Below are 23,565 nucleotides of genomic sequence, written 5' to 3'. Positions count from 1 at the left end.
GATCCGTCCGATACCACCGACGACTACCCCTACTGGAACAACCCGCCGCTTTACAGGTAAACTTCGTTGCCAGCATACCTCCGATCCCGCCTTCGCCCAGGTATGCGCTCCGTCGCCCACCGCTGTTGCTGTCGCATCGTGGCCCATCTGGTGCCGTCGCCCGTTGGCCGTCCGCTATCCTGCCGCCGTTCAGCCGCCGCGTTGCTCCCGCCGCTGCTACGACGACTGTTGGCGGTCCGCTATCCTCCTGCCGTAAAGCCGCCGCTCCTTCCATATCGCCATACTAATCCGTCCGTTACCCGACCACTGTTCAACCGTCCTACCGATCCCCCCTCTGCTATGACGACCGCTAGCCGCCGCTCTCCTTCCTCCCTCACCATCTTGGAATGGAAAGCTGCTGCCCTGCTAACACCTCCAGCCGTATGTGCGTGTGTTCGTAACACATAAATATTGTGTTTTTATTCAGTAGGTGTGTTTGACTTTACTCGACTCTGTACTGACTAATCGTTACCCCAGCCTTAGAAAAAACCCACCTCATAAATAGCGCCCGAGCAAGGACCCTCCTCCGCAGATGACAAGCAAAAACAGATACAACAAGCACCAACACGTGTACCAACTTGGTGAAGATATCCCAATATTTACTCAAGTTATCATGTTAACGGACAGACGGACGGACATGGCTCAATGAAATTTTTTTTTCACAACTGATGATTTTGATATATAGAGGTCTATATCTATCTCAATTCCTTTATACCTGTACAACCAACCGTTATCCAATCAAACTTAATATACTCTGTGTGCAAAGCACGCTGAGTATAAAAAGTGGGCGTGGTTATCACCCAATTTCGCTAATTTCCAATACCAATCTATTCTGGGTCCAGGTAAGCTCGTGTACCAAATTTGGTGAAGATATCTCAATACTTACTCAAGTTACCGTGTTAACTGGCTGACGGGCGGATGGACGGACATGGCTCAATCAAATTTTTGTTCGATAGTGATGATTTTTATATATGGAAGTCTATATCTACCTCGATTATTTTATACCTGTACAACCAACCGATATCCAATAAAAGTTAATATACTCTGTGTGCAAAGCACGCTGAGTATAAATACAGTTTACATGATCCCGGAGTAGTCGCGGAAATGTCCCAAAATAACCCCGACGGGATTCCGGACGGATTCCGAAAACTATACAGAAATGATCCCAGAAGGGTCCCAAAATAGTCCCGAAAAAGTCCCGAAATTACCCCGGCGGGATCCCGGAGGGGTGTCACTGCTCACTTTGTAAGCCCTCGACTTATTTGACCCATTGAGGTTGTAATATTGGTGAAGGTCAGTATACGTTAAGTTATAATGTGTAAAAATTCTTGAGAAGTGATTATTCGAAGGGGTCGTGGGACCCCCTGTCTCCCATTCCATGTCCGAAAAAAAATTCGCCAGTAGGCTATTGTCTCCGTCCCAAATTTTAACAAAATCCGTGTAGCCGTTCTGACGTGATTCAGCCACAAAAACGAAAAAATATTATAATTAAATTATAACTGTTCCTAGGGGACGGGGACCTCCCCCCTTTTCAAAACCGTATTGCTAGTAGATCCTTCCAGACTATTTTCTATATGCGTGCAAAACTTCATCCAAATCCGTCTAGCCGTTCTTGCGTGATTGAGTCACAAAGACAAACGTCTGGACAAACATCCAAGCTTTCGCATTTATAATATTACCAGCCTTTAGCCGCGGCCCCGTCCGCAAGGAGAAATTTAAATATATGGGCTATTCCCGTTAGCCTGCTTATCAAGTTATCTGTTTAAAATTTTGTTTTCTGTCTAATGCATTTTATTTTTGTAATTGAGTAAAAAAAAAGAAACTAAATGAGCTGATAACCTGATAGGATCCCAAATGATCCCGAAATTTTCCAGAAAAAGCTACGAAATGACCCCACGCTATCGCGGACGGATCCCGAAAACATCCAGAAATGCCCCGAAAGGGTCTCCAAAAGTTCCCGGAATAGTCCCAAAAAAACCCGAAATGACAACGATACGATTCTAGACGTATCCAGAGAACCACACAGAAATGATCCCTGAAGGTGTTCCAAAATGATCCCGAAAAGGTTCCGAAATGACTCTGACGGGTTCCCGGGCGGATCTCAAAAACCATCCAGAAAATATCCAGGAAGGGTCCCTAAATTATCCCGACATACTCCAGAAAAAGTTCCGAAATGGCTCCGAGGGGATCCACGACGGATCGTGAAAAACATACAGAATGATTCCGGAAGGGTCCCAAAATGATCCCGAAATAGTACGGAAATTACCCAGATGGGATCCTGCACAGATCCATAAATGATCCCGGAAGGGTCCAAAAACTATCCCGGAAAAGTAACAAAAAATCCCGAAATGGCTCCTACGGCATCCCGGACGGATACAGAAATGATCTCGGAAGGGTCCCCAAATGATCCCAAAATGGTCCCGAAATGAACCTGTTGGATCCGGCCAACCATCAAGAAGTTATGCCGGAAGGTCCCCAAATGATCCCGAAATAAAACAGAAAAAGTCACGAAACGACCCCTAGAGGATCCCCAAATGATCCCGTATTAGCCGTGAAAAGGTCCCGAAATAACCCCGACGAGATCCGGACAAATCCCGATAACCATCCAGAAATGATGCCGTAAGGGATCCCAAATGATTCCGAAAAAATCCCGCAATGATTCCGACGGGATCCTGAACGGATACCGAAAATCATCCAGAAGTGATGCCTGAAAGGTCCGCAAATGATCACCTAATAGTCCCGAAATGACCCTTAAGGGATCCTGGACGGATCCCGTAAACCATCCAGAAATGATCCCGATATAGTCCCGAAGAAGTCCCGAAATGACCCTGACGGGATCTCGAACTCATCCCTAAATGACCCTGACGGGATCCCGGACAGATCCCGAAATCCATCCAGAAATTATCTTGGGAGGGCCCCAAATGATCCCGAAAAAGTCCCGCAATGAGTCCGACGGGATCCTGAACGGATACCGAAAACCATCCAGAAGTGATGCCGGAAAGGTCCTCAAATCATCACCTAATAGTCCCAAAATGACCCTGACGGCATCCCGGACTTATCCCGAAATCCATCCAGAAATGATCTTGGGAAGGTCCCAAAATGATCCCGAAATAATCTCGGAAAAGTCCAGAAATTACCCTGACGGGTTCCCGGACGAATCCTGAAAGCCATTCTTAAATGATCCCGAAAAAGTCCCAAAATGACCCTGACAGGACCCCGAAAGGATCCCGAAAACTATCCAGAAATGATGTCGGAAAGGTCCTCAAATGATCTCCTAATAGTTCCGAAAAGACCCTGACGGGATCCCGAACGGATCCCGACAACTATCTAGAAATAATGCCGAAAGGGCCCGCAAATGATCCCGTATTAGTCGAGAAAAAGTACCGAAATGACCCAGACGGGATGCCGGACGAATACCAAAAACCATCCAGAAATGATGCCGGAAGGGACCCCAAATGATCCCGAAAACTTCCCGCAATTATTCGGACGGGATCCTGAACGGATACCGAAAACCATCCAGAAGTGATGCCGGAAAGGTCCTCAAATGATCACCTAATAGTCCCAAAATGACCCTGACGGCATCCCGGACAGATCCCGAAATCCATCCAGAAATTATCTTGGTAAGGTCCCAAAATGATCCCGAAAAAGTCCCGAAATGACCCTGACGGAATCCCGAAAGGATTCCGAAAATTATTCAGAAATGATGCCGGAACGGGTCTCAAATGATCCCCTAATAGTCCCGAAATGGCCGTGACGGGATCCCGAACGGATCCCGACAACTATCCAGAAAGAATGCCGAAAGGGTCCGTAAATGATCCCGCATTAGTCGATGAAAAGTCCCGAAATAACCTCGACGGGATCCCGGACGAATGCCAAAAACCATCCAGAAGTGATGCCGGTACGTAACCCAAATGATCCCGAAATAGTACTGAAATGACCTCGTCGGCATCCCGGACGGATCCCGAAAATTATCCAGAAATGATGCAGGAAAGGTCCCCAAATGATCCCCTAATAGTCCCGAAATTACCTTGATGGGATCCTGAAAACCATCCAGAAATGATGCCGAAAGGGTTCCCAAATGGTCCCGTATTAGTCTCGAAAAGTCCCGAAATGACCCCGACGGGATCCCGCACGGATCCCGAAAACCATCCACAAATGATGCCGGAAGAGCTCCCAAATGATCCCGAAAAAGTCCCCAAATGACCCCGACGAGATCCCGCACGGATCCCGAAAACCATCCACAAATGATGCCGGAAGAGCCCCCAAATGATCCCGAAAAAGTCCCCAAATGACCTCGACGAGATCCGGGATGGATCCCGAAAACCATCCACAAATGATGCCGAAAGGGCTCCCAAATGATCCCGTATTAGTCGCGAAAAAGTCCCGAAATGACCCCGATGGGATCACGGACGGATCCCGAAAACCATCCAGAAATTATGCCGGAAGAGCCCCCAAATGATCCCGAAAAAGTCCCCAAATGACCCCGACGAGATCCCGGACGGATCCCGAAAACCATCCAGAAATGGTGCCGGAAGAGCCCCCAAATGATCCCGAAAAAGTCCCCAGATGACCCCGACGATATCCGGGACGGATCCCGAAAACCATCAAGAAATGATGCCGAAAGGGTTTCCCAAATGATCCCGTATTAGTCGCGAAAAAGTCCCGAAATGACCCCCCGGGATCCCGGACGGATCCCGAAAACCTTCCAGAAATGATGCCGGAAGAACCCCCAAATGATCCCGAAAAAGTCACCAATTGACCCGGCGAGATCCCGGACGGATCCCAAAAACCATCCAGAAATGATGCCGGAAGAGCCCCCAAATTACCCCGACGAAATCCCGGACGGATCCCGAAAACCATCCAGAAATGATGCCGAAAGGGTCCCCAAATGATCCCGTATAAGTCGCGAAAAAGTCCCGAAATTACCCCGACGGGATGCCGGACGAATCCCGAAGACCATCTAGAAATGATGCCTAAGGGATCCAAAATAACCCCGAAAAAGTCCCGTAATGATCCCGGCAACCATCAAGAATTTATCTCTCGAAGGTACGCAAATGATCCCGAAAGTACCCCGACGGGATCCCGGACGGAATCCGAAAACCATCCAGAAATGATGCCGGAAGGGTCCCCAAATGATCGCGAAATAATCCCGAAATGATTCCGGAATAGTCCCGAAAATGTCCCAAAATAACCCCGATGGGATCCCGAAAACTATACAGAAATGATTCCGGAAGGGTCCCAAAATGATCCCGAAATAGTCCCGAGAAGTCCCGACATTACCCCGGCGGGATCCCGGACCGATCCCGAATACCATCCAGAAATGATCCCGGAAGGGTCTCCATATGACCCTTACGGGATTACAAATAAGGTGAAGCTAATTATAAAACCATGTTAATAAGGCAGCAGGCGCATTGGAGCGAATGAAAAGTTACATAGAAACATACAGGTAAAGCTAATAAAAGCGTGCTAATCGAACTGATCGTTGTTCCAAAATTGTTTAGATCTCGATCTGTATGTACCAGATACCAAAAACTATTGATTTAGGAGAAAATGTATATTGAGTTATAACAATTTATAGATTTTACACCAGAGGAGGAGAGAAGGGGGAGGGGGGGGGGCAGAGGGTGTCACTGCTCATTTTGTAAGCCCTCGATTTATTTGACCCATTGAGTCTGTAATATTGGTGAAGGCCCGTATTCGTAAAGTTATAATGTTTCTCTTAGAAAACATAATAATTGAAGTTCAATTCATGAATTCTTAAATGTAAGTATAAACTGAACACACCATTAAACAAACATACATAAATATGTACAACGGAGCCTGAGTTTACAAAGCTTCTCATTCGCAACGAAGAAGAACTTTACAAAAACAAATCGACATGGCACACAAATTAATATAGAGACAAAATGTCTCAATTGTGTTGTTAGTGTAGAAATGAGAAAAACTGAATTAAGCATGAAAACAAATACCAGCAGGATGGCCTAGTGGTTAAGGGCTACTGCAGTTTCACCATGTGATTCGCGGTTCGAATCCCGGTGAAACCTTTGATAACATTACAAAATTGCCTGATGATGATTACGTTGGCGGTTTTCGAAATGGTTCCATAGCAATATGCCAGTAAATGTTTCATTCTTTTCAGTTTCTCTTAGAAAACATAATAATTGAAATTCAATTATTATAAGCCGGTGTTAAGTTCATGAATTCTTAAATATAAGTATAAACTGAACACACCATTAAACAAACATACATAAATATGTACAACTGAGCCTGAGTTTACAAAGCTTCTCATTCGCAACGAAGAAGAACTTTACAAAAACAAATCTACATGGAACACAAATTAATATAGAGGCAAAATGTCTCAATTGTGTTGTTAGTGTAGAAATGAGAAAAACTGAATTAAGCATGAAATCAAATACCAGCAGGATGGCCTAGTGGTTGAAGGCTACTGCAGTTTCACCATGTGATTCGCGGTTCGAATCCTGGTGAAACCTTTGATAACATTACAAAATTGCCTGATGATGATTACGTTGGCGGTTTTCGAAATGGTTCCGTAGCAATATGCCAGTAAATGTTTCATTATTTTCAGTTTCTCTTAGAAAACATAATAATTGAAATTCAGTTATTATAAGCCGGCGTTAAGCTCATGAATTCTTAAATATAAGTATAAACTGAACACACCATTAAACAAACATACATAATGTGTAAAAATAATTAAAAAGTAATTGTTCGAAGGGGTCGTGGGAACCCCACCCCACTTTCCATGTTCGAAAAAAATTTCGCTAGTAGACTATTGTCTGTGTTCCAAATTTCATCAAAATGCGTGTAGCCATTCTGGCGTGATTCAGTCGCAAAGACGAAAAAATAAAATAACTAAATTATAACTGTTCATAGGGGGCGGGGACCGCGCCCCTTTTCAAAAATATATAGCTAGTAGATCATTCTAGACTATTGGCTATATGTGTGCAAAATTTCATCCAAATCGGTCCAGACGTTCTTGCGTGATTGAGTTACAAAGACAAAACGTCTGGACAAACATCCAAACATCCAAATTTTCCCTTTTATAATATATCCTAGCCTTTACCCGCGGCCCCGTCCGCAATGAGAAATTTAAATATATGGGCTATTCGCGTTAGCCTGCTTATCAAGTTATCTGTTTACAATTTTTTTTTCTGTCTAATGCATTTTATTTTTGTAATTGAGTAAAAAAAAGAACTAAATGAGCTGATAACCTGATAGGATCCCAAATGATCCCGAAATTATCCAGGAAAAGCTACGAAATGACCCCCACGCTATCGACTACGGATCCCGAAAACCATCCAGAAATGCCCCGGAAGGTTCTCCAAAAGTTTCCGGAATAGTTCCAAAAAAAACCCGAAATGACAACGACACGATTCTAGACGTATCCAGAGAACCACACAGAAATGATCCCTGAAGGTGTTCCAAAATGATCCGGAAAAGGTTCCGAAATGACCCTGACGGGCTCCCGGGCGGATCTCAAAAACCATCCAGAAAATATCCAGGAAGGGTCCCTAAATTATCCCGACATACTCCAGAAAAAGTTCCGAAATGGCTCCGAGGGGATCCACGACGGATCGTGAAAACCATACAGAATGATTCCGGAAGGGTCCCAAAATGATCCCGAAATAGTACGGAAATTACCCAGATGGGATCCTGCACAGATCCAGAAATGATCCCGGAAGGGTCCAAAAACTAACCCGGAAAAGTAACAAAAAATCCCGAAATGGCTCCTACGGCATCCCGGAAGGATCCAGAAATGATCTCGGAAGGGTCCGCAAATGATCCCAAAATGGTCCCGAAATGAACCTGTTGGATCCGGCAAACCATCAAGAAGTTATGCCGGAAGGTTCCAAAATGATCCCGAAATAGCCTCGGAAAAGTCCACAAATTACCCTGACGGGTTCCCGGACGAATCCTGAAAGCCATCCTTAAATGATCCCGAAAAAGTCCCCAAATTACCCCGACGAGATCCCGGACGGATCCCGAAAACCATCCAGAAATGATGCCGAAAGGATCCCAAATGATCCCGTATTAGTCGCGAAAAAGTCCCGAAATGACCCCGTCGGGATGCCGGACGAATCCCGAAGACTAAAGGGACCCGAAATAACCCCGAAAAAGTCCCGTAATGATCCCGGAAAAATAATTTATCTCTCGTAGGTACGCAAATGATCCCGAAAGTACCCCGTCGGGATCCCGGACGGATCCCGAAAACCATCCAGAAATGATGCCGGAAGGGTCCCCAAATGATCGCGAAATAGTCTCGAAAATGTCCCAAAATAACCCCGACGGGATCTCGGACGGATCCCGAAAACTATACAGAAATGATCCCGAAATAGTCCCAAAAAAGTCCCGAAATTACCCCGGCGGGATCCCGGACCGATCCCGAAAACCATCCAGAAATGATCACGGAAGGGTCTCGATATGACCCTTACGGGATTACAAATAAGATGAAGCTAATTATAAAACCATGTTAATAAGGCAGCAGGCGTGGATGGCGGGAGTAGAAGGAGAGGACCACTGATCGTTCCTCCAAAATTGTCTAGATCTCGATCTGTATGTGCCAGATACCAAAAACTATTGATTTAGGAGAAAATTTATATTGAGTTATAACAATTTATAGATTTTACACCAGAGGGGGAGATAAAGGGGGGGGGGCGGAGGGTGTCACTGCTTACTTTGTAAGCCCTCGACTTATTTGACCCTTGAGTCTGTGATATTGGTGAAGGCCAGTATACGTAAAGTTATAATGTGTAAAAATTATTAAAAAGTAATTGCTCGAACGGGTCGTGGGACCCCTACCCTTCTTTCCATGTTCGAAAAAAATTTCGCTAGTAGACTATTGTCTGTGTCCCAAATTTCATTAAAATCCGTGTAGCCATTCTGGCGTGATTCAGTCGCAAAGACGAAAAAATATAATAATTAAATTATAACTGTTCCTAGGGGGCGGTGACCACGCCCCTAGTAGATCCTTCTAGACTATTGGCTATTTGTGTGCAAAATTTCATCCAAATCGGTTCAGCCGTTCTTGCGTGATTGAGTCACAAAGACAAACGTCTGGACAAAAATCCAAACATCCAAACAATTAAACTTTGCCATTTATAATATACTAGCTTTTACCCGCGGCCCCGTCCGCAAGGAGAAATTTAAATATATTCGCGTTAGCCTGCTTATCAAGTTATCTGTTTAAAATTTTATTTTCTGTCTAATGCATTTTATTTTTGTAATTGAGTAAAAAAAGAACTAAATGAGCTGATAACCTGATAGGATCCCAAATGATCCCGAAATTATCCAGAAAAAGCTACGAAATGACCCCCACGCTATCGTGGACGGATCCCGAAAACCATCCAGAAATGCCCCGAAAGGGTCTCCAAAAGCTCTCCGAATAGTCCCAAAAAAACCCGAAATGACAACGACACAATTCCAGACGTATCCAGAGAACCACACAGAAATGATCCCTGAAGGTGTTCCAAAATGATCTCGAAAAGGTTCCGAAATGAGCCTGACGGGCTCCCGGGCGGATCTCAAAAAACAACCAGAAAATATCCAGGAAGGGTCCCTAAATTATCCCGACATACTCCAGAAAAAGTTCCGAAATGGCACCGAGGGGATCCACGACGGATTGCGAAAACCATACAGTAATGATTCCGGAAGGATCCCAAAATGATCCCGAAATAGTCCGGAAATGATCCAGATGGGATCCCGCACAGATCCAGAAATGACCCCGGAAAGGTCCATAAACTATCCCGGAAAAGTAACAAAAAATCCCGAAATGGCTCCTACGGGGTCCCGGACGGATCCAGAAATGATCTCGGAAGGGTCCACAAATGATCCCAAAATGGTCCCGAAATGACCCTGATGGATACGGCAAACCATCAAGAAATTATGCCGGAAGGGCCCCAAATAATCCCGAAAAAGTCCCGCAATGATTCCGACGGGATCTTGAACGGATACCGAAAACCATCAAGAAGTGATGCCGGAAAGGTCTTCAAATGATCACCTAATACCAAAATGACCCTGACGGCATCTCGGACTGATCCCGAAATCCATCCTTAAATGATCCCGAAAAAGTCCCGAAATGACCCTGACGGGATCCCGAAAGGATTCCGAAAACTATCCAGAAATGATGCCGGAAAGGTCTTCAAATGATCCCCTAATAGTCCCGAAATGACCGTGACGGGATCCCGAACGGACCCGACAACTATCCAGAAATGATGCCGAAACGGTCCGCAAAGGATACCGTACTAGTCGAGAGAAAGTCCCGAAATGACCCCGACGGGATGCCGGACGAATCCCACAACCATCCAGAAATGATGCCGGTATCCCAAATGATCCCGAAATAGTCCCGAAATGACCTCATCGGCATCCCGGACGGATCCCGAAAATTATCCAGAAATGATGCCGGAAAGGTCCTCAAATGATCACCTAATAGTCCCAAAATGACCCTGACGGCATCCCGGACAAATCCCGAAATCCATCCAGAAATGATTTTGGGAAGGTTCCAAAATGATCCCGAAATAGTCTCGGAAAAGTCCAGAAATTACCCTGACGGGTTCCCGGACAAATCCTGAAAGCCATCCTTAAATGATCCCGATAAAAGTCCCGAAATGACCCTGACGGGATCCCGAAATGATTCCGAAAACTATCCAGAAATGTTGGCGGAAAGGTCCTCAAATGATCCCGAAATAGTCCCGAAATTACCTCATTATCATCCCGGACGGATCCCGAAAATTATCCAGAAATGATGCCGAAAAGGTCCTCAAATGATCACCGAATAGTCCCAAAATGACCCTGACGGCATCCCGGACAAATCCCGAAATCCATACAGAAATGATCTTGATCCCAAAATGATCCCGAAATAGTCTCGGAAAAGTCCAGAAATTACCCTGACGGGTTCCCGGACGAATCCTGAAAGCCATCCTTAAGTGATCCCGAAAAAGTCCCGAAAGGACCCTGACGGGATTCCGAAAGGATCCCGAAAACCATCCAGAAATTATGCCGGAAGAGCCCCCAAATGATCCCGAAAAAGTCCACAAATTACCCCGACGAGATCCCTGACGGATCCCGAAAACCATCCAGAAATGATCGCGAAATAGTCCCGAAATGATTCCGGAATAGTCCTCGAAAATGTCCCAAAATAACCCCGACGGGATCCCGGACGGATCCCGAAAACTATGCAGAAATGATCCCGGAAGGGTCCCAAAACGATCCCGAAATAGTCCCGAAAAAGCCCCGAAATTACCCCGGCGGGATCCCGGACCGATCCCGAAAACCATCCAGAAATGATCCCGGAAGGGTCTTGATATGACCCTTACGGGATTACAAATAAGGTGAAGCTAATTATAAAACCATGTTAATAAGGCAGCAGGCGCATTGGAGCGAATGAAAAGTTACATAGAAACATACAGGTAAAGCTAATAAAAGCGTGCTAATTGAAGGAGGGCGGATGGCGGGAGTAGAAGGAGAGGACCACTTATCGTTCCTCCAAAATTGTCTAGATCTCGATCTGTATGTGCCAGATACCAAAAACTATTGATTTAGGAGAAAATTTATATTGAGTTATAACAATTTATAGAGTTTACACCAGAGGAGGAGATAAAGGGGGGGGGGGGGGCGGAGGGTGTCACTGCTTACTTTGTAAGCCCTCTACTTATTTGACCCCTTGAGTCTGTGATATTGGTGAAGGCCAGTATACGTAAAGTTATAATGTGTAAAAATTATTAAAAAGTAATTGCTCGAAGGGGTCGTGGGACCTACACGCCTCTTTCCATGTTCGAAAAAAATTTCGCTAGTAGACTACTGTATGTGTCCCAAATTTCATCAAAATCCGTGTAGCCGTTCTGGCGTGATTCAGTCACAAAGACGAAAATATATAATAATTAAATTATAACTGTTCCTAGGGGGCGGCGACCACGCCCCCTTTGAAAAATATATAGCTAGTAGATCCTTCTAGACTATTGGCTATATGTGTGCAAAATTTCATCCAAATCGGTCCAGACGTTCTTGCGTGATTGAGTCACAAAGACAAACGTCTGGACAAACATCCAAACAATTAAACTTTGCCATTTATAATATACTAGCCTTTACCCGCGGCCCCGTCCGCAAGGAGAAATTTAAATATATTCGCGTTAGCCTGCTTATCAAGTTATCTGTTTAAAATTTTATTTTATGCATTTTATTTTTTTAATACAGTAAAAAAAGAACTAAATGACCTGGAACCTGAAAGGCACGCTTACATGAATAGTACAATACAGTTTTTGTCGAATTAAAAAAACATTTTGTTTTTAAATTAAATTAATTGATATGACAGTGGTGAAAGGATTACTACTCATAGAAGAAAGGAGTGAAACTACAATTAGCTAAAACCAAAGAGAATTTTTTAGATGAAAACAGTGTTGCTTTTTCGGGTATTTAGTATTTAGTTGGTTAAAATATTACAAAAGGTGTAATTAAAGTTATAACAGTTCGTTATATTTAAAAAACTCAAAAAATAGAACGAAAAAGCTGGGTTAGAAATTAAAAATAAAGCATACCGAATTTTAATTACGAATATTTTGCAGTAAATGCATGACGATAAAAGCTCATAATTTAAAAAGGCATGTGTGCTGAACTACCTGTTTCGAAGATACCTAAAATGATCCCGGAAGGGTCCCAAAATGATACCAAAATAATCACGAAATGATGGCTCATTTTTATTGTGCATTTTTCTTATACCTATCTATTTACATATGTAGCAAAGTTACAATAGCAAAATAAATATAAAAAAGTTTGACATTATGAAGTATAAACTAACGAATGCATAATATGCGTATGAGATCGTGTAGATATAAGAAAAAGGTAAGACATTTTTTATGTTAAGCTTAACATAGTGACAAATGTCATATCTATCAAAAATATTAAAACATTAGTGCAGTTGGGTGACTGCTAAATATTGAAATTAAGTTATAATTTTTTTTTAAACCTACATATGATTTTTAGCCTAATTACAAGATGCCACTATTGGAAAAGCTAAAAGTAAGTGAAAAAAGAAATAATGATGTAGGTATATAAAATAAAGTAAAGAAAGTTACTACTATTATTATCTTTTGGTCTCTGTTATTAAGCTGCTTATTGTATAGGTCGTAGCAAAACTTCGACTTCATTATGTGAGAAACTCAGAAGAAAGGATTTCACACATTTTGTAAATTGTAGAATAATCCTCATGGCACGAATTTCGAAGGGTAGTATGTTGAAGAGTTTCCTGGATACAATTGTATAAAACTTTGTTGAATGTGTGGTTCTGGAAGGAGGTACAATAACTGTAGGGTCAGAGTTTATCCTACGGTTATAAGTTTCCGATCTCATACTATGCAGATAACCACACCTAATGAAAAAGATTCTTAAAACTTTAAAACAATAGAGGTCTCTTATTGGAAGAATCTCTAGACCTCTAAAAAGCTCTCTTGAGGGATGCAGTCGATTTACATTAGATATTTTGCGAATAACAAATTTTTATAAAACTAAAGTAGACCAAATTTTTTTGAAGGAGTAGGTGCTTGTTAGCTTGTTCTGTTAGCTTGTTCGAATTAGAGCGACTAGCATTCCTATATATGGATAAGTAGAAATATGTATTGCCAAAACGTGAATATATAGTTATACAGAGGACAGAGATATTACTATTTTTTACAAGGTCATGATGTTTATCATAGCACTGGGATTTTGATTTTGGGGATTTTGATTTTTGGGATTTTGAATTTGGGGATTATGTGTTAGGGTATAGCAGGACGGTACGATAAGTGACCTGTAGAGTATGATTTTCGTTCGCCGAGAGAGGACTTTACTTTTCAATTGCCTACCTAGGCCAAAGTAGCATTTATTGGCAAGATTGATTCTTCGCTGGATTTCAGTGCTGATGTTGTTGCTAGTGTTGATGCTGGTTCCCAAATAAACGAAGTCTTTTACTATTTCGAAATTATGGCTGCCAACAGTAGCGTGGTTGCCAAGGCGCTTATGCGCTGACTCTTTGCTGGATGACAGCAGGTACTTCGTTTTGTCCTCATTCACCATCAAACCCATCTTTACCGCTTCTTTTTCCAGTTTGGAGTAAGCAGAACTAACAGCGCGGGTGTTTAGGCCGATGATATCAATGTTATCAGCATATGCCAGTAATTGCACGCTTTTATAGTATATTGTTCCAGTGCGGTTAAGTTCTGCAGGTAGCATAATTTTCTCCAGCAACAAATTAAAGAATACCATCCAGCAATATCCCGGAATAGTCCTGAAAAAGTCCCAAAATAACCCCGACGACCAACCAGAAATGATGCCGGAAGGGTTATCAAATGATCCCGAAATAGTCCCCATATGACCCTGACGGTGTCTCGAATACCATCTAGAAATGATCCGGAAATAGTCCTGAAAAAGTCCCAAAATAACCACGACGGGATGCCGTGCGGATCCCGAAAACTATACAGCAATGATCCCGGAATGGTTCCAAAATGATCCCGAAATAGTCCCGAAAAAGTCCAATGACCATGGCGGGATCCCGGACGGATCCCGAAAACTATTCAGAAATGATCCCGGAAGGGTCTCGATGACCCTAACGGGATTACAAATGAGGTGAAGCTAAATATAAAACCTTGTTAATGAGGCAGCAGACGCGTTGGGGCGAATGAAGAGTTACAAAGAAACATACAGGTAAAACTAATAAAAGCTAATGGCGGAAAAAGAAGGAGAGGACCATTGATCGTTTTTCCAAAATTGTTTAGATCTTGATCTGTATGTGCCAGATACCAAAAACTATTGATTTAGCAGAAAATTTATATAGTTATAACAATTTATAGATTTTACAACAGAGGGCTCACTTTGTAAGCCCTCGACTTATTTGACCCATTGATTCTATAATATTGGTGAAGGCCAGTACACGTAAAGTTATAATATGTGAGTATTATTAAAAAGTAATTGTTAGAAGGGGTCGTGGGACCCCCCCCCTTCCATGTTCGAAAAAAATTTCGCTAGTAGACTATTTTCTGTGTCACAAATTTCATCAAAATCCGTGTAGCCGTTCTGGCGTGATTCAGTCACAAAGACGAAAAATATAATAATTAGATTATAACTGTTCCTAGGGGGCGGGGACCTCCCCCCTTTTGAAAAATATATAGCTAGTAGCTCCTTCTAGACTCTTGGCTATATGTGTGCCAAATTTCATCCAAATCCGTTCCCAAAATGATCATGAAATAGTCCCGGAAATGACCCCGATGGGATCCCAGAAAAGATCCCGGAAGGGTTCCAAAACTCTCCCGAAAAAGTAACAAAAAAATCTCGTAAGGACCCCCAAATGATCACAAATGGTTCTGAAATGACCCTTATGGATCCGGCAAACCATCAAGAAATGATGCGGGAGGGGTCCCCAAATAATCCCTAAATAATGCAGAAAAAGTCATGAAATTACCCCTAAAGGGTCCCTAAATGATCACGAAAAAGTCCCGAAATTACCTAGATGGGTTCCCGTACAGATTCCGAAAAATATTTAGAAATGATGCCGGAAAGGTCCTCAAATGATCCCCCTAATAGTCCCGAAATGATCCTGGCGGGATCCCGTACGGATCCCGAAAACCATCCAGAAATGATGCCGAAAGGGTCCCCAAATTATCCCGTATCAGTTGAGAAAAAGACCTGAAATGACCCGAAGGGATCCCAGCCGGATCCCGAAAGCCATCTAAAAATGATGCCGGAAGGTACCCCAAATGATCCCGAAAAAGTCGTGAAATGTCCCGACGGGATCACGGACGAATCACGAAAACTATCCAGAAATAATGCCGGAAAGGTCTATAAATGATCGCCTAATAGAAATTATGCCGGAAAGGTACACAAATGATTCCCAAATAGTCCCGAAATGACCCTGACGGAATCCCGGACGGATCCCGAAAATCATCTAGTAATGACGCCGTAAAATACCCCAAATGATTCCGAAAAAGTTCTGAAATGACCCCGATGGGATCCCGCACGGATCCCGAATTCATCCCGGAAGGGTCCCAAAACTATCCCGAAAAAGTAACAAAAAAAAAATTTCGAAATGACTCCTACGGCATTCCAGAAATGACTTCGGAAGGGTTCCCAAATGATCCCAACATGATCCCGAAATGACCCTAATGGATCCGGCAAACCATCAAGAATTGATGCCGGAAGGGTCCCCAAATGATCCCGAAATAATGCAGAAAAAGTTATGAAATGACCCCTAAAGGGTCCCCAAATGATCCCGAAATAGTCACGAAAAAGTTACGAAATTATCCTGATGGGTTCCCGTACAGATCCCGAAATCCATCCAGAAGTGATGCCGGAAGGTTCCCCAAATGATCCCGTATTAGCCCCGAAATAGTCCCAAAATAACCCCGACTGGATCCCGGACGGATCCCGAAAACCATCCAGAAATGATCCCGAAATAGTCCCGAAGAAGTCCCAATATGACCCTGACGGGATCCCGTACGGATTCCGTAAACCATCCAGAAATGATGCCGAAAGGCTCCCCAAATGATCCCGTATTAGTCCCAAAAAAGACCCGAAATGACCCCAAAGGGATCCCGAACGGATACCGAAAACCCTCTAGAAATGATGCCGGAAGGTACCCCAAATGATCCCGAAATAGTACCGAAATGACACCGACGGGATCCCGAAAATGTCCAGAAATGATGCCGGAAATTTTCCCAAATGATCCCCTAATAGTCCCGAAATGACGCTGACGGGAGCGCGGACGGATCCTGAAAACCATCTAGAAATTATGCCGAAAGGCTCCCCAAATGATCCCGTGTTAGTCGCGATAAGTCCCGAAATGACCCCGACGGGAGCCCGGACGGATCCCCAAAACCATATAGAAATGATGAAGGAAGGTACCCCAAATGATTCCGAAAAAGTCCTGAAATGACCCCGACGGGATCCCGGACGGATCCCGAAAAGGTCACTTTATAGTCCCGAAATGACCCTGACGGGATCCCGGACGGATCCCGAAAACCATCTAGAAATGATACCGGAAGGGACCCCAAAGGATCCCGAAAAAGTCCCGAAATGAACCCGACGGGATCCCGGACGGATACCGAAAACATCTAGATATGATGCCGGAAGGCACCCCAAATGATCCCGAAAAAGTCTCGAAATGACCCCGTCGGGATGCCGAACGGATACAGAAAACCATCCAGAAATGATGTCGGAAAGGTCCTCAAATGGTCACTTTATAGTCCGGAAATGACCCTGACGGGATCCCGGACGCATCTCGAAAACCATCCAGAAATGATGCTGGAAAGGTCCTCAAATGATCCCATAATATTCCCGAAATTACCCTGACGGGATCCCGGACGGATCCCGAAAACCATCTAGAAATGATACCGGAAGGTACCCCAAATGAACTCGAAATAATCCCGAAAACCATCTAGAAATGATGCCGTAAGGTACCCCAAAAAAGTCCCGAAATGACCCCGAAGGGATACCGGACGGATCCCGAAAACCATCCAGACATGATGGTGGAAATGTCCTCAAATGATCCCATAATATTCCCGAAATTACCCCAAAGGGATCCCGAACGGATACCGAAAACCATCTAGAAATGATGCCGGAAGGTACCCCAAATGATCCCGAAATATTCCCGAAATGACACCGACGGGATCCCGAAAATGTCCAGAAATGATGCCGGAAATTTTCCCAAATGATCCCCTAATAGTCCCGAAATGACGCTGACGGGAGCGCGGACGGATCCTGAAAACCATCCAGAAATTATGCCGAAAGGCTCTTCAAATTATCCCGTGTTAGTCGCGATAAGTCCCGAAATGACCCCGACGGGATCCCGGACGGATCCCCAAAACCATATAGAAATGATGAAGGAAGGTACCCCAAACCATCCCGAAATAGTCCCGAAATGAACCCGTCGGGTTCCCGGACGGATCCAGAAAACTATTCAGAAAAGATGCCGGAAAGGTCCCCAAATGATCCCGTATTAGTCGAGAAAAAGTCCCGAAATTACCCCCACGGGATCCCGGACGGATCCCGAAGACCATCTAGAAATGATACCGGAAGGTACCCCAAATGAACACGAAATAATCCCGAAAACCATTTAGAAATGATGCCGTAAGGTACCTCAAATGATCCCGAAAAAGTCCCGAAATGACCCCGAAGGAATACCGGACGGATCCCGAAAACCATCCAGAAATGATGGTGGAAGGGACCCCAAGTGATCTCGAAAAAGTCCCGAAATGACCCCGACGGGATCCCGAAAATCACCCAGAAATGATGGTGGAAGGGACCCCAAATGATCCCGAAATTGCCCCGACGGGATCCCGGACGGATCCCGAAAACCATCCAGAAATGATTACGGAAGGGACCCAAAATGACCACACAAAAGGCCCGAAATTACCCCGGCGGGATCCCGGACGGATCCCGAAAACCATCCAGAAATGATCCCGGAAAGCTTTCGATATGACCCTAACGGGATTACAAATAAGGTGAAGCTAATTATAAATCCAAGTTAATAAGGAAGAAGACGCGTTGGAGCGAATGAAGAGTTTGTAACGTACACCTTGAAAGTGCATCCGCCCCTTTGCGCGCTCAATGTGGATTTGCCCTCAGCTAGCTCAGTTCAAAGGCGGGATCCTCAACCCTTTTGCCACATTGATATGAGGCGGATGTTACAATCATCATCCTCATACGCCTCCATACATCCCACCAGAAGCCCACCCTACCTCGGACCGCTCGTTTATTTCGGAGTTCAGCAGGTCCCCTTTCTAACCTTTGCTCCTCGCGATTCCGCACTACCTACCCTTTTGCCATCATCCCCATCCCCAACCGATTAAATCAGCAAACCATATTCCGATTTCTTTTCAAGCTTCAGACAGGCATTTCAATACAACAAGAAACATGCTTAACAGATTTATCTCTTTACAATTATAAATCAAACAGACACTTATATTTAATATCGAATGCCTACGCATAACACATATGTATAGGTGAATTTAACAATCTTACAGTATATATCTCATAATTTTAAAATTTCTTCAACGGATTCTCTTTATGTGATTTATTCAACATGAGTTCTGTCAAAGCAATAAAAAAAATTTTCCACCCATGGTCATGCAAAAGAAAACTTATGTAAAATATTACAATCGTTTGTTTTCTTCTGTCAGCGCAAAAAAAAACCAAACCCTTCGCCTGGCTCAAGATGAGCATTACTTTTAATGAAACACCCAAATCCTACAGCCTACCTAAAAGAGCTCTCTTCGGTGGAAAACGGATATTTGGGGCAGCTGGATATTTCAGCAATCAGGAAATTATTGCGGTCTTGGCACCCTGGTTTGGTGATTTCGTGTGTCCGACTATCATCAATTTGACACCAAATACCAAAAATTACAACATCAATTAATACAATACGTTTACATATATATATATTTTTTTCATCTTAAAAGAAACTGCCTTCATTTGCTTGTTGGGTTACGTTAACCAAAATCTTTTTTACAAGAATTTCGCTGTCTTCACCTCACGTGGTTTTAGAGGCACTGTTGTACGCCTGTATGCTGGTGAAAAGTGATTATGGTAGATTTCCGAAAAAAATTTCCCTGGCGCAGACCAAAAGCTTTTGTTTATTGACGGGGTGGTGTTTAACTAACAGATAGAAACTATATTTTAAACTGTTTCCAAAAAGGCTGGTGCTTTTGCGCCCGTTTGGCGTTCATGCACCTCGCGTAGTCTTCGAGGGTGCAATTGACTCATTAATATGTGAAGAAACCCAACAAACACTGCCAAGTTTATTCTCGAACGTAAGTTATCACCTTACGCGGTATTTGAGGTGAAGTTGAGGAATTTTGAACAACTTTCTGACCGCACTTCCAAGTATATGTAATACATATATATAAAATTATTTTTCGTTCATTTTTATTGCAAAAAAAATATGTACAATTGTTATTCGAACAACTGCATATCATAAATAAGTATACCACAGGTACAAAAATGAATACCAGCAAAAAAAATTAATGGCCTTCGATCTCAAATAGAGAATAGCCTTTGCGATGATGTAGAGAATTAACGTTAAAGATTTGAGGAAGGAATTTGATCTCAAGGGAATATCGAGTCGACATTAAACTAAATTGGTTGTTGGGAATTTAGTAACCCCGGCAACTAATAAAATTATCCAAAACAAATTTTACCAAAAAGGATTTTACCGGAAGAAAGTTATGAAACGTTTGCCTGGGGCTTGCAGAAAGACATTAGAAATTTAGTGACAAGTTACCGCAATAAAAATTTTAGGTACATGAACCCCCAAAAGGCGCAAAAAAAAAAGAAGGGACAATATGTCTCAAAAAAAAATTTAATCCACCGACTTACCAAGGTTTAACTGCTGTTCCTGCGTATTCCACATCCATCATGCGCGTTAGCCAAAAACTCTGTAGTTTTCGCGCTGGCCGGAATCCTAGGCCTTTGGCCTTGAAAATAGCTCTTTCCGGACGACCGCGGGTTTCTTTATGGTCGTTTTGTCCCGTCGCACATAAATTTTGAACACCAAAAAAAAAAAACATTCTGTACTCTGGACCTCGCGCCAGGGATATATGTATATATATACAAATTAATAAAATCGTTTACGCGATCCTGCGCACAGTCGACATAATCAACTTTAATCGCACAGCTATTCTATTCTTTTAATGGTAACTAACCCCTTCATATAGGCAATAGCTAAACAGCAACACCGTTTTTAGTTGCCGTTTCTATTGTTTTACATTCCAGCCAACAACGATCATGTCTCCCCATATCCATCCTTTTCCTAAGCATTAGCCCACCGTACCTTCATTTCGTCATATGGCAAACTTCTGACGTAGAGCTTTTAACTTACCTGTGGTGAGAAAGTTGTTGCTGTCATTTGTTTTGACATTTCACGGCGCAGACCGGCATTAAAAGAAAACAAACCCCACATAAAATCTATAGGATAATAGTGCACAATGCGACCATTAATGCTGCAAAGTCATGAGCGTTCCATAACTCAAATCAAACCCAATCATGATGGCGATCTACCATTTTCATGCTCAAAAGATCAAAAACCGAATGTTTGGCGTTGCGAACGTCTTGGTGCTTACGATTGGCATCAGGGAGCGGCATGGTGCCCAGATGTTGATTGTACTACGACGAAACATATATCGGACGCAGGCGATATGACAACAAAACACGGGATGCAGAACATCGCGTTGCAATTGCGCCCCTACCTACAAAGTCGTCGGCGTGAACATGCGGCTTCAGCCACTCTGGCAAACAATCGGACCACTCCACAGGGACATGGGACAAAATCCAGAACGGTTCGCGATTGATGCACGCACAGCTGATGAAAGCACTGCCGAGCAAAGCCCATTGCTACCTATACCAATGCTGGCATCTAAAATCACATCTATGCTGTGGGGACCCTTGGATGAAACAATAATCATAGGACACGCAAATGGCCAAATTTCTGTTTGGGATATACGAGAGGGTGGTTGTGAGATTAACTCAATAAATGATTATACGGCTGTTAAAGACGATATGCAGATAAATAAAGATGGTATTCTGTTTGTTACTGCATCCAAAGATGCAGCAGCGAAGCTATTTGACTTGGAATCACTGATGTGTCTGAAGACCTATAAAACAGAATGGCATGTAAACTCGGCTGCAATCAGCTCAATTATGAACCATGTTGTCTTGGGTGGTGGACAAGACGCCATGGAGGTGACAACACCATCAACCTGGTGTTTTTCCAAGACGGCCACCCCACCCAATGCATCACGAGCGGTCCAAGGTAGCGCATATCTTGCAGACGCCCAAACGTGGGAACACCCACCATGACATTGTCTCCTGCCACGAGAGCTCAGCCGGGCATGTGTTGAATCGATTGGTATACGTCTACTTGCGGAAATTTTTTGCCATAATTTGTTTGCATATAAGAATTTTTACTTTAGGTGTTCTTTGTAGGTTAACCCGGTACGGATACTCCCTGGATGCTGTCTCCCCGCCGAAATGACCCTCATCGACGGAAAGAAACATCTCAGGTAACGGTTAGGTTATTGTTTGATATCTTTGGCATGCCAAGCACCTAGGTTTTTCCCTGTCAAAATCTCAAGAAGATACATGTTGTTCCCCAACACCTTTGAAACGCGACATTTAGTAAATTTTCTGCTAAACTTCGAATTGATGTTTTGCTTGAAGTCGCTAAGCACGAAGTTGCGTTTATATACTTCTTGTCCGGGTATCAAGCGTGTTTCGTGTATTCTTTTGTTGTAGCGAGACGCGTTCGTCTCATATGCTTCATATAGATTTTCTCTTATTTTCTCACGCATTATCAGAGTGCACCGCGCTGCGAAGGGAGCATTCTATTTCTGAGAGATATAAATCCCAGTCACGATGATCGTTTTCAAGGTACGATCTGATCGCTGCTAGTATGGATTGGTTAGCGCGTTCGGCTGCGTTGAATTGGGGAGCATAGAAAGCTGGCTTTAGGTGCTTAACCCCATAGGCCCCTAACAGGTCAGAGAATTGACTCTAAGTAAACTGTGTTCCATTGTCGGAATGGATAACTTCCGGGACCCCAAATTTATGGAAAATTTCATCTGTGATGGACTTACCCACATTTTCCAGAAATATAAATTTAGAAAAATGATCGACCACAATGAATGTGAAACAGTTTCCGCGTTTAGATCTAGGGTATTTCCCCAGAAAATCGATGTATATTTTCTGAAATGGGCAGATCGTAACTACCTCATTACCTATTCCCGGTTGTAAAACCGCATTCGCTGGTTTTGTTTCCTTGCAGGTCTGACAGTCCCTCACAAAATTTCGCACCTGTACCACCATATTCGGCCAATAACGCAACCTCCGTAGGCGGTGTAAAGTTTTGGCCATGCCACCATGCGCAGCTATCTCTGGACAATGTGCCTTTTCGAGAAGAGTCAAAGTCAAAGTTTCAGGGACCCATATTTTCATTCATTTTCCTCCAATTCCATGTCTTTAGATACACATTTTTTAAATACCATCCCGTCTTTTACCTTGAGATCAGGAAGCCGTTCCTTATTGTTTTCTACAGTCTTTATTAAATCTTTGTACTCCTTCGATTCGAACTCCACTGTTTAAATATTTGCGATGGGTGAAGTGTAAATTTCCTCAATGCAACGCGACAGGGTGTCGGCCACAACATTGTCTGAGCCTTTCCGATGTTCGATTTCAAAGTTCAACGCTTGTAGTTGCAGTAACCACCTAGGTAATCTCTTAAGTCTCTCAAAAACATTAACCACTTTAAACTAGTGTAGCATTATACATCATACCCACTGTATTGTAGCATTATACGTCACACCCACTGTAACACACTTGCGGCATTACGCATCATGAACTCCAAATATATTTTAGTAATAATCATATTACAATATTTTCCAACATAAATTATTGAACTAACCCAGACGGTTAGCTAACATCAATGGAATGCCGAATATGAAACCTTTGTCCGTTCACAGCTAATAAATTCTGCTTAGTACTTAAATACAACCAAGA

The 23,565-nt window shown here is 43.3% G+C and overlaps 1 protein-coding gene and 1 pseudogene across 1 annotated transcript in view; both read left to right on the top strand.

Moving 5' to 3' along the window:
• The window catches only part of LOC137234189 (inhibin beta chain-like), a 364,782-nt gene that overhangs the window by 118,106 nt on the left and 223,111 nt on the right, over positions 1–23,565 (top strand). The gene's annotated exons all lie outside the window — the stretch shown is intronic.
• Positions 21,000–21,870, top strand: LOC137234435 (eukaryotic translation initiation factor 3 subunit I-like; annotated as a pseudogene).

This window comes from Eurosta solidaginis, chromosome X (genome assembly GCF_040869045.1).
Source record: "Eurosta solidaginis isolate ZX-2024a chromosome X, ASM4086904v1, whole genome shotgun sequence".
Lineage (NCBI taxonomy): Eukaryota > Metazoa > Arthropoda > Insecta > Diptera > Tephritidae > Eurosta > Eurosta solidaginis.
Note: the sequence above shows the minus strand (reverse complement) of the source record. Positions and strands in the feature narration are given on the sequence as shown.